Source organism: Pogonomyrmex barbatus, unplaced genomic scaffold (genome assembly GCF_055798465.1).
Source record: "Pogonomyrmex barbatus isolate J1 unplaced genomic scaffold, ASM5579846v1 scaffold5, whole genome shotgun sequence".
NCBI classification, from domain to species: Eukaryota; Metazoa; Arthropoda; class Insecta; order Hymenoptera; family Formicidae; genus Pogonomyrmex; species Pogonomyrmex barbatus.
The window spans coordinates 579,732-596,670 of NW_028297149.1; the positions used below are offsets into that span (position 1 = coordinate 579,732).

The 16,939-nt window shown below is 29.0% G+C and overlaps 1 protein-coding gene and 2 pseudogenes across 10 annotated transcripts in view; 2 read left to right on the forward strand and 1 right to left on the reverse strand.

The window, feature by feature from the left end:
• Positions 1-16,939, reverse strand: part of LOC105422411 (lachesin) — a 707,047-nt gene that overhangs the window by 345,747 nt on the left and 344,361 nt on the right. The window lies entirely within an intron of this gene.
• Positions 1,951-9,955, forward strand: LOC148935220 (uncharacterized; annotated as a pseudogene).
• Positions 6,372-9,955, forward strand: LOC148935221 (uncharacterized; annotated as a pseudogene).

Here is a 16,939-nt window from a genome sequence, read left to right on the forward strand (position 1 = left end):
TAAGTCAAGTTAAGCAGTAAATCTTATCTGCGTAAGTAGTATATCATATCAAAATGATTTTTTTTTAAATAAAAAAAGTTGCCAAGTGCACATGTAATGCAAAAGTAAATTTTTGTTGAAGAATTAGGTGCTCCGGCATATATGATTTTAAATTATTCCTTTTTATTTATGAACTTTATTAGTTTATTTTAGTTTTTTTAAATTTAGTTTATTTTAAATCGTCGAACTAGGTGCTTATTCTGTTTGTCAGAAATTCGAACTTAAATGCAGGTCGATCTGTTAACCAGCAAGAATAAACTTATAACTTAAAAAATAAGATGCTCCGGCATATGTGGTATTAAATTATTCCTTTTAATGTTATTTTAAGATATCAAGTCGCCAAATCAGGTGCTCGTTCTGCTTGGCAGAAATTTTAAGAGTTTATTCTAGCTGATAACAGATTAACTGGCATATAAGTTCGAATTTCTGCTAAACGGAAGACGTACTTGACTCGACGATTAGATATCTTAAAATAAACTTAAAAAAGGAATAATTTAATGTTACATATGCCAGAGTACCTAGTTTTTAACATAACTTTATTCTTGACGGTCAGCATATAATTTCTCAAATCTAGAATAAGCACTTAATTCGATGACTTGATATTTTAAAATAACGCTATAAAGAAATAATTTAATATTACATAAGTGTTACGTATCTTTTTATTTCAATTAAAGAATCTTCTAACTCATGTGATAGTAGATACTTTAATTCTCTTTAAAAAATAATAATATACATTTGCATTGTCTAATTCAATTCAAATAATATATTCCCAACTCAAGTGATAATAGCTTTCATTTTATCTTAATACATATGTGTATATAACAATCTTCTTTTCTATTATATTTAATAATATATTTCGCTTATTATGTAAAATCAAAGTGATACGTATTTTTTTATTTCCATTGAAAAGTCTTCTAATTCAAGTGACAAGTAGCTTTAATTTCTTTTAAAAAATAATAAATTTGCATTGTTTAACTCAATTTTATAATTATTTAATAATATATTTCGCTTATTGTAGTTTTTTAAAATTTACTGCACACTGATTGTCTATAAACAGCAACAGCATTGTGTTTTACATCATTTGGAAAAATCTGTTGTAAGTGTGTGTATATATATATATATATATATATATATATATATATATATATATATATATATACAGAGAGTTTTATTTTAAGTGATTAAACGATATGGTCGATTATCTCGCGAATCGATGATTTTATTGAAAAATTTTTCGAACGAAAGTTGCATGACTTGAAAGGGGATACATGATGGAAATGTGGACTTGATCTTGAGTGACCTTGTCAAAATCAAGTCAAGGTCATTAATGTTTTTTTAAATAGAAGGCCCTATTTTTTATTATATATTCTTGTAGCTTATCTCGAGAGCTTTCCAAAACACTGTAATAAAGTTACGTTTCATTGAGTACTTTCCGAATTATGGAGCTTGAAAGTTACAATACCGCCGACGTTATCCACATGCGCGTGTAAATGAGATTCTTATACGCGCGCGTCTCCGCGATCTATCCACACTGCCTGACATATGCTCACGCGCACGGAATTGAGTCCAATCCTTCCCAATTGAATGATTCAATTTTCCTTTTTTTTTTATATAACTTTTTCTTTCAATTTTTTTATATTAGTGGGCTTTTTCAAACTTTTTTTCAAAATGACCGTTTACCCGAGTTCCCGAAATGAAATCGTTGATATTATTCTTGTGCTTAGTGAAGCTGGACGAAATTATTATAGAGCAGAAAGATTGTATCGTAATAGATATCCGTTTAGACGACATCCAAATGCAATGCAGATAAGAAAAATTTTATTACAAGAGAGTAGAAGAATCTGTAAAAGAAACCGCAAGCAAATAAATGCTGAAGCTGATGTTAATAAGCGTGTATTAGCAGTGCTAGCAATGATAAACTTAAATCCTCATATTTCGACTAGAGAACTGCAACGTAATTTAGGAATTCCTTATGTCACTGTGTGGAAGATTTTACAAAGACAACTTTTTTCCAGTATGTTCTCTTCAGTGAAGCCTCATTTCATAACAATGGACAACTCAACAGGCATAACTGTCATTATTGGTCCACGTACTCACTGGACTCAACGTGTTGATAATCAACATCGTTGGAGTTTAAACATTTGGTGCGGAATTGTAAATAGATATTTGATTGGTCCATACTTTTTTGATAATCGTTTAAATGGGGAAACTTACCTTTCTTTCTTGCAGAATAAATTGCCTGAGCTTTTAGAAGAGGTTGATCTTCCTATTCGACAAAAAATGTGATAGCAGCAAGATGATGCGCCACCCTATTCTCATTGTGACGGAATACCTCAATAACATCTTTCATGAAAGATGGATATATATATATATATATATATATATATATATATATGTATATGTATATATATATATATACATATGTGTATACATATATATATATATATATATATATATATATATATATTTGTCTAATGAATCGCTTCAAAAGTTAATAACAGAACATATATATATATATATAGATATATATATATATATATGTTCTGTTATTAACTTTTGAAGCGATTTATTGGACAAATTTTATAATTTCAAGTATTGTATTTGCGATACATGGTCACTTAATATTACTATCTAAATAACACCTATGTATAACGGCTGCTTTAATTTTCTGCTTAGCGCTATATAAGCTGCTATAATCGCTGATTATACATAGTACAATTAATTTAGATTAAAGAGAGAAAACATGTCTATTCACAAAAAGAAACTTATGATTTTAATGCCTATAAATAAAAATATAATTATTAATGATGAATGGTTGATAAACATACATGTGGAACATTTCCATCATCTATTACGAAATTATTCTGAATATACATCTGTTGAAACATGAATACAATGTCTCGAAACAATACAAGCTTTACCGACAAATAAAATAAAAAACATATATAAATATTACACAATTCATCTGATCCATATGATGGACATTGGATATGTAGTTACTATACTAAAAATATTTTTATATATGATTCATTAAATGATACAAAATTACATATATTATACATCATGAAAAATTTTTAAAAAGATTATTTCCAATATATAACTTTGAAAAAAATAGTGCAGTTAAGTTTCCTGTTGTACAACGTCAATCAAATAGCAATGATTGCGGATTTTCGCAATAGCTTTTGTAGTTTCATTGCAGTTATTTAAACCAAAAAAGGTAAAATATAATCATAGTTTAATGCGTGTAATAAATGTCCATTTGATAAATTTTTTAGATTTGATAAAAATTTGATAAAAAAGACATTTGATAAAAATTTTAGAAACTAATTGAACATTTTCCTCAAGATTCACATAGTGTTGTAATAAAAATGTTGCCATTAGCAGTTAGTAATTAAAAATAGAGAAGCTAGAGCAGCTTATATGCGCTTAATACGTCAAAGTGAAAAAAAATATATTACCAAAAATAAAGAATGTTTAGAGAGTAGTCGTGCTAAAAAGCGGCGTCAATGAAAATCTAATAGATAATCGTGCTAAAAAAGCGGTACCGATACGAAGAAAATTTGGAAGTTAATCGTGCTAAAAAACGATATCGATATCAAGAAAATGTTGAACATAATCATTTTAAAGATCGACAACGATATGCAAACAATCGTATAAAAATATGTGAACAAAAATGCATGCGTTATGTTATAAATAAACAATCCGAACAATATAGACAAAAAGTTTTAGATAGAATAAAAATGGCTCTATAATAAGCGATACTATCTAAAAAGAACTGCTAAATCTGTAATTGCTATTAAAAAAATTTGATGTAAAAAATTATTAAACGATATGAAAAATTTAGATAAAAAAATTTTATAAAAATTTCTGGTAATTTAGAAATATTTATAAAAATATTGCAAATAAACTTAATATTAAAGAAGATATTAAAAAACGTTTACAAGCTGAGAAAATCGTACGTTGGAGCATGTAAGAAATAATCAGAAATAATTATATTCGTAGTATAAGGTATTAACTATGCTTTAAAAAAAATCAGAGATATATTTAATTTTGGTTAATGAATGTTCTACAATTGAAGAAAAATGACATGCATTATGTGGAATGTCTAGACATACGGCTTTATCAGAAAATTATTTTATAGAATCTACATATGAAAAAATAATTTTACTGAAATCATTAATAATAAATACGAGTACAAAAAGTCAAGTCGCAAATGTGTTAATAGCACGAGCGAAAAAGTCGTGCGATATATCATGTAAAATTGATGAGATTTTAATTGATAAATATCGAAAAGTTCTTGAAAATATAAATATATGCACTTTAAAAAATATATCAAAATTAATACAATGTATTCATAATTGTACATCTACCATAAAAGAAGTAAAAGATTGGGTCTCCAGGTAAAAGATTGGGTCATCCGTATAGATGTTATGCGATTTATTATAACTAATTGCAAAGCAATGTTTCTGCCAATTCAACTATTATCTCTGCATTTTTCACAAGTAAGATATATTAGACGCTTAATATATAGACTTACACATTTTTATCAAAAAATGTTAGAACTTGTACGGCATTACTAATATGGCATTAACTAGTGCTGATTTAGATATATTGAATAAAATTGTTCAGTACAGGAAAAAGCAAATATATATAAGTATCAAAATTCTGATGTTTTGAGTGAACACGATATTATTTCTATCATAATTCATTTAAAGCTTTCACTGAACGCTCAATGAATACGCCACAATATGTTTGCGTATCATGTGAGAGACTTTGCTATAAAACAAATATTTCTGAAGTTAATAAAGTTCAATCAAAAATAAATATTCCAGCATGGAGAGATTTAATGGTATATATTAAACACAAAAGTATTAATCCACAGTATATATGTAATTATTGTTACCGAAAATTTCATCAAGGTCTGTTATCTGCTTATTGCATTATGAATAATCTTATGGCAGATAATGTACCTGAAGTGATATCTTCTTTGAATACATTCGAAAAAATTCTTATACAGAGAGCTAAAGTATTTTAAACGGTTCTTAAAATGGGAACTGTTATGAATAAGAAATTGCCTCACAACAAATGATACAAAAAGTAAAAGGAAGAACATTTCATTTGCCACTTTCTTCACAAGAAACGTTAAAAAAATTGCGTTCCAATACTGATGCATTAAATATAAATCATGAATTATATGTCTTAATTAGAAGTATTCCCACAAAATCAAAAATTATTTGGGAAGAATTGATGAATACTGAGAAAGTATTTGACGTTTTGAAATGATTAAAAAGTAATAATTTGTTATATTCTCATATCATTTTGCCAAAAGTACATAACGAATTACAATTGGAAAAATTAAACAATCCACAAGACAGAATTTTACTTAGAAGAAATAGAAACTGATACAGTAATCGCATTGATGATAGTGAAATGATAGTGAATTATTACATAATTCAAAATCTGAAATTCAAAAAAAAGAAAATATAGAATTTATAACGAAGAATCAACATAAAGCAATGTTAACACAGATTACTGATGAAATCAATGAATATTATGAGCAATATATTATATATCCTTTATACGAAAAAAGAATTAATAAAAGCATAACAGCTTTGTATCAGATGTTAAAAATTCAAGAATTACCCTTAGATAATCGTAAAAAATATTCAGATTTATTATATTTTCCAGATTTATATCCTTTTAGACAACATGAAATCAGATCGGTTAAACTTAATGAACATGAATTTATTAAATGTCGTTTGACATCAAAATGCTCTCAATATAGATTAAATTAACAGTACTTATTTCATTTATAATAAATAATGCAAATATTCATCAACTAAGTTGTGGAATTTATCATAAAATTAATATAATTAATTCACGCCTTCGTTATACAGCTGGAGAATATTTAGAAACAATGTTAAAAGAACTTTTGGAATCTAATTTGAGTATAATATAATATTTTCTGCTTTGAGAAATATGGAATAATATTGGTGTAAACCGAGAAGTGATTTAAATTGCATGATACAATATTATGGTCCTGCTTGGTTTTTAACTAAATCCGAGTAAATGGTTGTGGAAAGATTTAGGCGAGTATCTTCGAGAAGTAAATAAAGAGAGCAATTTTTTTACATCATTATCTATTAATGCATTTGTTGCTGTAGATCCAGTATCAACATCAAGATTTCTGAATAATAAGTTCCATGTAATGCTTGATTTTATTTGTTCAAAATCATCCGATCAGAGAAGTTGCGCATTGTTTCTGGCGAGAATATCAAGGAAGAGGAATATAACATTTTCATATATCAATATTTCATATATTTAGATAAAAAAATGTGCCGATTCTTGGGGAATCTTCTAATAAAGACATTTCGAAATTTATTTTACAATATATAAGTTGTAAAATACCAAATGAAAATATTTCTCCATTATTATACAAACGTGTTAATACATATCAACGACATGTGCATAATAATTATTGTCTCCGTTCTAAGAAAGTAGGACGCAAAGTTATTCGTAAATGTCGTTTTGAATTTCTTCGTTCTGTGACAGAAACATTACAAATACGAGATGTCGTAAGTTCCATAGCAGGTAGAAAACAATTAAAATGCAAAAGTAGACTATATGATATTCCCAAAACGAATGAAGAAATTAACATTAATGATTACAATCCTGTTCTTCTTACTGCATGGGAAGGAAACATATTCAATTATTCAATTTATTGGTGAAAAGTCTCTTCTAACCTGATATATTACTAAATATATGAAAACAGAAAAATGTAAGTTGTCTGAACCTATTCTTAACTACAAAAATAAATCATTAGCAAGTTATCTTTAGAATATTGCTATGCGATTTACGAATAATAGCAAATGCGGAACTCTTGAAGCTGCCGATACATTGTTAGGTATTCCTTTATATGGAACTGATCGAAATACAAGTATTAAAAAGTATTAGGTTAGATATTAATTAGATACGATCCAAAAAATTGAAAAGTTGTAAGGATATTGAAATTCTTGAAATGAATTGAACAATGAATCTACGGATATATTTTGTCCGTCTGTAATAGATGATCATTATCCAAATAGACCAGAAGAATTGATACATATATTTCTTTATGAATTTGTGCAATGATATCACAAAAATTAAACCACAAAATGAAGATATTGAATACTATAAGATAGAAAGAAATTATTATTTTAAACGACAGCAAAAACATTTAGTTAATCATTACAGATATGACGTTCATACACAGCCAGAAAAATATTTCTTTGCACTATTACTTATGTTTCAACTATGGCGGAAACTAGATGATCTTAAAAATGGATGTGGCACTTACAAAGAATCATTTCACAGAATTAAATTACATCTTGTAGAAGCATTACAATATCATGAAAAATTAGAAGAATTAAAAATGAACTACTGGTTCGTGATCGGGAATTTGAAACTGCAAAACAGTTAATTCAGAAATATCTAGATAATGAATTGCAAAAACAACAAGATGCAGAATCTTAAGATGATCCAGAAAATGCAATAGATGTGTAAAACATAGAGTGTGCAAAACACATGCAGAACTTTAAAGATCTTGGAGCTAAAATTAAAGAAGAGAATGTTTCTGAAATGATAATAAAATTAAACACGGATCAAAAGAGAGTATTTGATAGAGTTATTAGCACTATTAAATTAAATAAATCAGTATTACTAATAAATCAGTATTATTAATAAATCAGATTATATGTTAGCGATGAAGGTGGTACTGCAAAAAGTTTTCTAATTAAGATTATTAAATGTTAGATAAAACAAAATCTTAATAAAGAAACTGTTGTAGCAGTACCTATAGGGTATTGCGGCATTTAATATAAACAGTTTGACAATTTATAAATTATTCCAATTATCTGTTGAACATAGTCATACTCCTAAATATAAACAATTATCTAATCATGTATTGAAAGTTCTACGAGCGGATTTAAATAATGTTATACTTTTTAATAGATGAAATATCAATGATATCTAATTAAATTTTAATGTATATAATCCGAAATATATGACACTTCGATTATCCGAAATATATGACACTACTGAATGTAATGATGATTGGTTTGGTCGAAAACATATTCTTTTATTTGGAGATCTTCTTCAATTACCTCCTGTACACGAAGTTTTTGTTCATTTATTGAAAGAAAAGTTGATAAATATATTGGCACTTTTGGAACCATTAATTTGAAGATTACATTATTTGAATATGATGCGACAGCAAGGAGATACGGCTTATCGTGAATTGTTATCGCGTATTCATATTGATTTATTGACAAATTCAGATCACGAGATTCTTCAAAATAGAAAAATATCCTTTATAATATTTCTTTTGATTCAAGATTGAATGAAATATGTAATTTTATTATAAATTTACCAGTTGACACTGTGTGTTTACTTCCTACTTGTCATATGTATGATATTTTAAACACTGCAATGTTGAGTCGTATTAATTGAAAAGAAATATCATTAATTGCTGAAGATTAAATTGTATTCCATACATAAAAAAGAAAGTATCATCGAAAAATGATGAAGATGATATTAGAACAACTGGATTTTTGAAACAAATTATTATTAAGATTGGAGCAAAAGTAATGATAAGTAATATTAATGCTAATTTGGGACTGGTAAATGATACACGCGAAAGTAATATCAATTGTTCAAAATATAAATACTGAATATGTAGAAAAGATCAAACTTTTATTACCTACACGTTCAGAATACTTGATTGAAAGAGTCAGCGTTAAATTTCAAGTGATTGATAGAGCTTACGTTATCAGAAAACAATTTCCATTATCATTAAGTTATGGAATCATTATTCATCATAAAAGCCAAGAATTAAGTTTACAAAATGCTATTATGGACATTGGTAATTCTGTATTTAATGCAGGACAAGTTTATGTTACTTTATCACGAGTAACATCTAGAGAAGGTTTATATTTAATTAATTACGATCCCTCATCTATAAAAGCTAGTGAAGATGCAATTATTGAATATAATCGATTAAAACAAATGTATAAATCAGAAGCGAAATTGATTACTATTTCAAAACAAAAATATAAGATACTTATATATAAAATAAAAGATACTTTATGGACATTACCAAAAGTTATTTCTTTTGTTCAAGAATCATGAAACGGTTCAAAAAAATACTATTTGGGTAATACATGGGTTCCAAAATAAGGATAAAGTTTCATTTTACGCAAATGCAGTTTTGCAATGTCTTTTGTATTTAAATGTTATTAGAAAACAAATTTTTGAGTGTGATAAATGTTTTAGGTATATTAATAAATCAATAAGAAAACGAAATATCTGATTTGAATATATTTACAATACTATAAGATTTAGAAGGTAATTTTTCCAGTTATATAAAACAAGATGCATCTGAATTTCTCATAGCTATCTGTGAAAAATATGATTATATAAAAAAATCTAGTTAAGCATCAAATATGTTTCACTATACGATGCAAAACTTGTGATAATACAATTGTTATTAATAATGATAATATTCTTATTTCAATTCCCATTATTAATTTAAAGAAAAACAGTTGTGATCTTAATGATTTATTAAATATTACTTTTTCGGGGTGGTATTATTCTCGTGATCTATGTAAAAATTGTACAGGGAAACATACAATATTTAAAAAAGAATTAACATTGACACGAGAAATACTTATTTATTTACAATTATTTTCAGAACAAAATGAATAAATTAATAAAAATATATCAATTTAATTTGCGTGCAGTACTAAACTACAACATCAGTAAGGGAACAATTTTATAAGATAATGAATACTATTTTTCATCATGGATTATCTATTGAAGATGGTAATTATACAAGTATATGTAGAGATGAAACATCTAATGCATGGATAGACATTGATGATGCGCAAATTAATAAGAAAAAATTACCTAGAAGAACAAAAAATGTGTATATTTTTTATAAAAGATTATTAAAAAATAATGATTGAATACTGATTAATTCTTAGCAGATACTAATAACTAATGGATTCTTCAAATGAAATAATCAACAAAGTAAGAAAGTAACGTGGCAAATTGAAAGTCAGTCGCAGATTTTGTGGCAAGAGATTTAATTATCAATATAAAATTATAAACTTATAAACAAGTAAACGTTTCGGCTCATTTGAGCCATCTTCAGTACGAACTACCCGAGTAATACTCAATGATGCCAACTCGAGACCGCTTACAGCACGCTATAGCACACAAACACAAGCGAGCGGTCGTGTACGAGGGTAGTCTGAAAAGTTTTGAGCCTAACATAGAAACAAGTATTTTTTCGGTGAAATACAGTTTTATTTTTCAACATAATCTCCTTTTAAGTCGATACATTTTTCCTATCGATACTCTAACCTTTTTAACCCCTCCAAATAGTAGTTGGTCCGTCTTGCTCCGCAAAATAGGCGTTTACGTATGCGATGACCTCCTCGTTCGATGAAAATCTCTGTCCTCCAAGCGAAACTTTAAGCTTAGGAAACAGGAAAAAGTCGCTGGAGATCAGATCTAGTGAATACGGTGGGTGGTCAACCAATTCGAAGTGCAGTTCGTGAATTTTGGCCATGGCGACCGCCGAAGTATGAGAAGGTGCGTTGTCTTGATGGAACAGCACTTTCTTCTTCTTCAAATGCGGCCGTTTTTTTGCAATTTCTGCCTTCAGTTTATCAAGTAATGATGCGTAATACGCTCCCGTTATTATTTTACTTTTTTCAAGATAGTCGATACACACAATTCCGTGACTATCCCACAAAACAGTCGCCATTACCTTCCCAGCTGATGAAACCATCTTCACCTTTTTCGGAGCAGGTTTACCCTTTGCAGTCCACTGTTTTGACTGTTCTTTTTCTCTGAAGTGTAGTGGATCCAAATTTCATCTACAGTTATGAATCGACGCAAAAAATCTGACTCGTTTCGCTTGAATCGCTCCAACAGGATCTTGGAAATGTTCATTCGAATTCGTTTTTGGTCCAAAGTGAGCAAGTGCGGCACCCAACGCGCGAATAGCTTGCGCATATTCAATTCTTCAGTCAATATATGACAAACGCGTTCTTTCGATATGCCCATAGCCTCTACTATCTTTCTAACCTTGATTCAACGGTCGACCATTTGGTGAACATTCGATGTTATCAGCGGTGATCGCAGTTTTTGGCCGTCCCGAATGCTCATCATCAGCCAAGCTGGTACGACCACGTTTAAATTCAGCTGCCCATCTTTTTACGGTGGCAAATGATGGGGCAGAGTCCCCGTAAACAGCGTCCAATTCGATTTTAATTTGCGCAGGCGTATTGCCTTTCAAATGTAAGAATTTAATCATGGCACGATATTCAATTTTTTCCATTTTTACAAAAACACTGACATCGACTGACACAAACGACTGTCAAACAACAACTGAGCGTCCAAAATGGCTGAAATTTTCACAAAAGTCTTTCAAAGCATATACTATTGTAGTACTAGAATGGTTTTGACGAGTAATGTCATCTTCATGTTAAGGCTCAAAACTTTTCAGCTACCCTCGTACGTGTGCCTGCTGCACGTTGGTAGCATCGAGCGGTAGAAGGACACAGACGTATTCTCTGTTGTCTCTTTTTTTCCCGCTGTCTATCATGTATATAAGCGGGATATCGGACCATCATCATGATATCGTATTTGAACGCTTATATACTTATACTATACTTATATATATATATATATATATATATATATATATATATATACTATAATTTAATAATTTTATATCATATTTTATATTATATTATATTATATTATATTTTATATTTTATATATGTATATACTGTATATATATATATATATATATATATATATATATATATATACTGTAATTTAATAATCTTATATTTTTGTATTTCTTGACGGAATTCCGTTTCGAATTTTGTGTGAATTATTAATTGTATGAAGTAAACTTAACATAATTATAACATCTTTATGCATTGTGTCATTTTCTATGTTCTATTCTGCATCTTTCTATCTATCTTTTTTATATGTCTTTCTTCTAATCTTTATCTATTCTGTTCATGTTCTTTAGAAATATTGTTTTTTTTTAATATTCTATTAATTTTTATATCGAAATATTTTTTTTATATTATTACATGTTGAATTATTTATTCAACATGTTATGCTACAAAAAAAACATGTACGTACGAAAATTATTACAATATTAAACAAAATAAATGTGTCATTTTTTTGACGGAAGAGACTACCTTCTTCTCTCGATTTTCGTTGAATAACAACATGTATATATCATTTTATAAAATATAATTATTAAATAAAATATAACTATTATTACAAGAATAATTTCTTTTTTCTTAAGTTACCATATGTATTTGCAATTAGCAAAATAGGAAATATTAACAGAATGATATAAAATAGTACGAAACACAAATTAATTTTTAATTCCATATTTCTTATATCGATAAATTTTTCTTTCAAAATAACAAAACCTTTTAAAAAAAGATAAAAAAAGGCAAGATACATATTAGTCAAGAATGGATTTCTATTATTTATTAATTATTTACGCTTCTGCTTTTCTCCTTTATTTCTTTAATTATTTTTAATATATTTATATTATAAATCTAATGTGTTTCTAGTATTGAATTTAAATGCTTATTTTTTCCATTCATTTTATACATTATATATTTATTTAATTCATAAATATATATATATATATATATATATATATATATATATATATAAGTATAATATAAGTAGATAAGCGTCCAAATACGATAGCATGACGGTGGCCGCTCATATATATGATAGACAGCGTTTGGGAAAAAAAGAGACAACAGAGAATACGTTTGTGTCCTTTTACCGCCCGATGCTAGCGGAAGTGCGACAGGCACACGTACACGACCGCTCGCTTGTTCTTGTGTGCTGTAATGTGGTAAGCGGTCCCGAGTTGGCATCATTGGTATTACTGTTGTCGCATGTTTGTAGAACGACAGTTTTTACGTGTGGTTCTTTGGCAAGAAAACTCATTGTACATCCCAATTATGAATCGTTGTCCATAGCATAGTTGTACGACTGGATGAAAGTGATACAAAAGTGTATAAAAAAACTATAAAAATAATGAAAGATTTTTGTTACGACAGCTAGGATGTGTGATCCAATGAACAGTCAGTTTATCTCCGAACCAAATACTGAAGCACTTCGCAAATTTTTAAATACATGATATTTTAAATGACAGTGATAAAAATAAAAAATTGAAGTCAGACAGTCAAACTTTAAAACTTAATCCATAGATTAAATCGGTACAGGAAATATCGAAGACATTGTATAAATGACATTGAAAAATAAAGGAACCGTTCTGTCCGAAATCATATTATACAGTAAGAAAATACATGGTGGTAAAAATAAATTTAATCGCAGACCAGAGGTAACAAGGTTGTTTAGACATGTCACAAAATAATAATGCGGTTATTTGTTTATAAATGTAAAATAAGCATGACTAACAAATCGGTGTCGGTTTTTAAATTCAGATCGTTCTTTACATGATTTTTATCTCTCTTAATATATATCATTTCCGAGATCAACCATTTGTACTATACGAGCTCTCAACATCTAGAATTTTTGTATTATCCCAATCAAATTCATGTTTTGTTAGTACGATGTGATCCAAAATCACGGAGCGGAAAGACATATTACGAGTCAAATGTTTACGGTGTTCAGAGATTCTAGTGCTTAATAATCATCCCGTCTGATCCACATAAGACGCATCACAAGCCTGACAATTGATCTTATATATTAATCTTAAATTTTTCTTTTGAGAATTTGGCAAGGAATCTTTGCATGCACCTTGATGACATCATGAAATTTATTAATATTATAAAAAGCAAGTCTGTATTCCGTGTTCTTAAAGATGTTACTAAATTTGTCGGAAATATTGAGGATGTATGGCATGGTAAATCATGATTATTTTTCCGTGCGCTAACACTATTATTCAGAATCGACTTATTCCTTTGCTTATATATTAGACTTTTTAATCGTTTGTTGATGTTATAAAAAATAAAATCCTTTGAGTAGTCATTATCAAGTAACATATCGACAATAAATCGTAGATTTTTTTCCGTCAAATTCTGGATGCGACAATAAAAATGCCTTGTCTACTAGATTCATGATTATGACTCTCTTCTGGGAGATGGGGTGCGACAAAAAGTTCAAACAACGACCTGAAAAAGTTTGGTTTGTGATACCAATCAAACACAATTAAATCATTTTTTATGGATAACGAGACATCCATAAGAAATTTATACGGTTCCCTCCTATTTCCAATGTAAATTGTAGCCTCTGGTAGAAGACATTAAAATTTTCGACAATTTGATTAATCGTAAGAGTAGGAACCGCCGTGAGAATGTAATCAACATATCTATAATAAATCGGCACCGGAATAGAAATTGTCGCAAACATCTCCTCCTTTAACTCTTTCCTGCATAATCAGTTCAGCGATTATAGGTGAAAGAGAAGAATTCATTGAAGTCCCGAAATTTTACTTGTATATTATATTGTTGAAAGTGAAAAAAGTTGAATTAAGTACAAACCGAATAGCCCGCAAGAAATCATCTTTCGATATTTTACAATGATCAGTTATAAAGTGCCACTTCTTCGACAGGCACTGAATAACTAAATCCGTCGGAACACTGGCAAACAAAAAAACGACATCAAGAGAGATTAAGGAAAAAGTGTTATCAATAAAAGTTCCCTGTAATTTCCTGACCAGATCATAACCATTCAACATATGACTAGAAAAGCTTTGGGAACATTAGCAGAAATTACCCCGTGCAAAAAAGCACCTATTCAAGTAAAGTGGTGTATCAATGGAAGGTATAATATTCTATAAGAGTATATAATAATTCTGTAAGGGCAATTTTTTTATTTTTAATCACTGACTGTCATTTATCATGTATTTAAAAATTTGCGAAGTGCTTCAGTATTGGTTCAGAGGTAAGCTGACTGTGCATTGGGTCACATCTTAGCTGTTAAAAATCTTATTACTTTTATAGCTTTTGCACATTTTTGTATCACTTCCATCCAGTCGTGCAACTATGAACGGACTATGGAGCGATTCATAATGGGATGTACAATGAGTTTCCTTGCCAAAGGATCACAGCGTAAAAATTCTGTTCTACAAACATGCGACAACAGTATTACTCGGGGGGTTCGTACTGTAGATAGCTCAAATGTGAGCGTTTACTTGTTTATAAGTTTATAATTTTATATTGGTAATTAAATCTTTCGCCACAAAATCTGCATCTGACTTTCAATTTGCCACGTTACTTTCCTACTTTGTTGATTGAATATTGATTATTTCTTCTAGTATATATAAAGTATAAAAATATTTCAAATATGCTAAATAATAGATATTATTTGTTACTAAAAAAATGATATCCTAAAATTACCTTTTAAAAAAGATAAAAAAGGTAAAAAATAATGTCAAGTTCACGCGCCCCTTTTCTTATTTATGTAAAAAAAAGAATTTTATACAATTTTTTATACAATTTTATACAAAAATTTCCATCTACAAAAGTCTTTTTAATAATAAATGTCATATCGGTACAAAAAATGAAGAATTGGCGCCAATTTCTAATTTAAGAAAATAAAAAGAACTTTACATTGAAATACATTTCATTTTGTAGTTCATTTTTATTTGAAAAGTCGTTTCATTATTTCTACAAAAAACATAATATCAAAAATTGGCACAAACTTTTAATTATATAAAGTAGAAAAGAAACATTGCAAAGGTGAAAAGAGATGTTATCAATTCAAAATTAATGTCAATTTGTAGTTGCCAAAAAAATTTTATTGAATTATTGTACTTGTGTTTATATAAAAATAAAATATAAAAGAAAATCTGATGTGTAAAAAAAAACGACGTACAAAAACTTGGCGCGCTCAAGTCGCATTAAAAGAATACATACACACTTACTGTATTATATTGCACTTTTACTGTTTATCTTTTTACATTAATAATGTATATATTACTTTTAAAAATATTTGTAAATAAATTTTTTATATAATGTTTATTTATATAATTTTCTTTACATTATATGTAAATATATAATATTAAACAATTTATTAATAAATATTAAAATACATGAGTTTATACTGGATAACATTCTAATAAAATAAACTCTTAAATTTCTTGCATTACTTATGTTGTAACGGAGCGTATGTAAAAGCGCATGTCATCCGGGGCCGCCCGATCACTCCTGACTACGACCGAGCAATTCACGTGCGTCGCAGATCAGTCACGCGCCGACCGCGTGACAGATCAACTAATCCTAAACAATTTTAACAAATCGCGTCATCTTAAATAATTTTAACAAATCGCGTGTTGATGCTCAACACAAAAATTGGGTATATAAATCCGGCAGATTTTTGCGGAAAAGGAGATCTGTTCGATCATCTGACCCGTCCGCTTCCGAAATCACCGATCCGAACAACGCGAGAATCTTCTCGCATCGAATACCGAGCGTTTTCAGTATTCTCACGTTCTATCCTTTCATGAAAAATCGGAGTGTTCTCGGGTTTTTCTTCCACGGAATACCGAGCGTTCTCAATATTCTCGTTTCCTTCTCGTTGGAAAGTTGAAGCGTTCTCGGACTTTTCTTCTACGAAATATCGGGCGCTCGCGATATTCTCGTTTCCTTCCTGTCCGAAAAGTCGGAGCGTTCTCGGACTTTTCTTCTACGGAATATCGGGCGCTCGCGATATTCTCGTTTCCTTCCTGTCCGGAAAGTCGGAGCGTTCTCGGACTTTTCTTCTACGGAATATCGAGCGCTCGCAATATTCTCGTATTTCTGCCCAAAAGTCGGAGTTTTCTCAGGTTTTACTTCTGCAG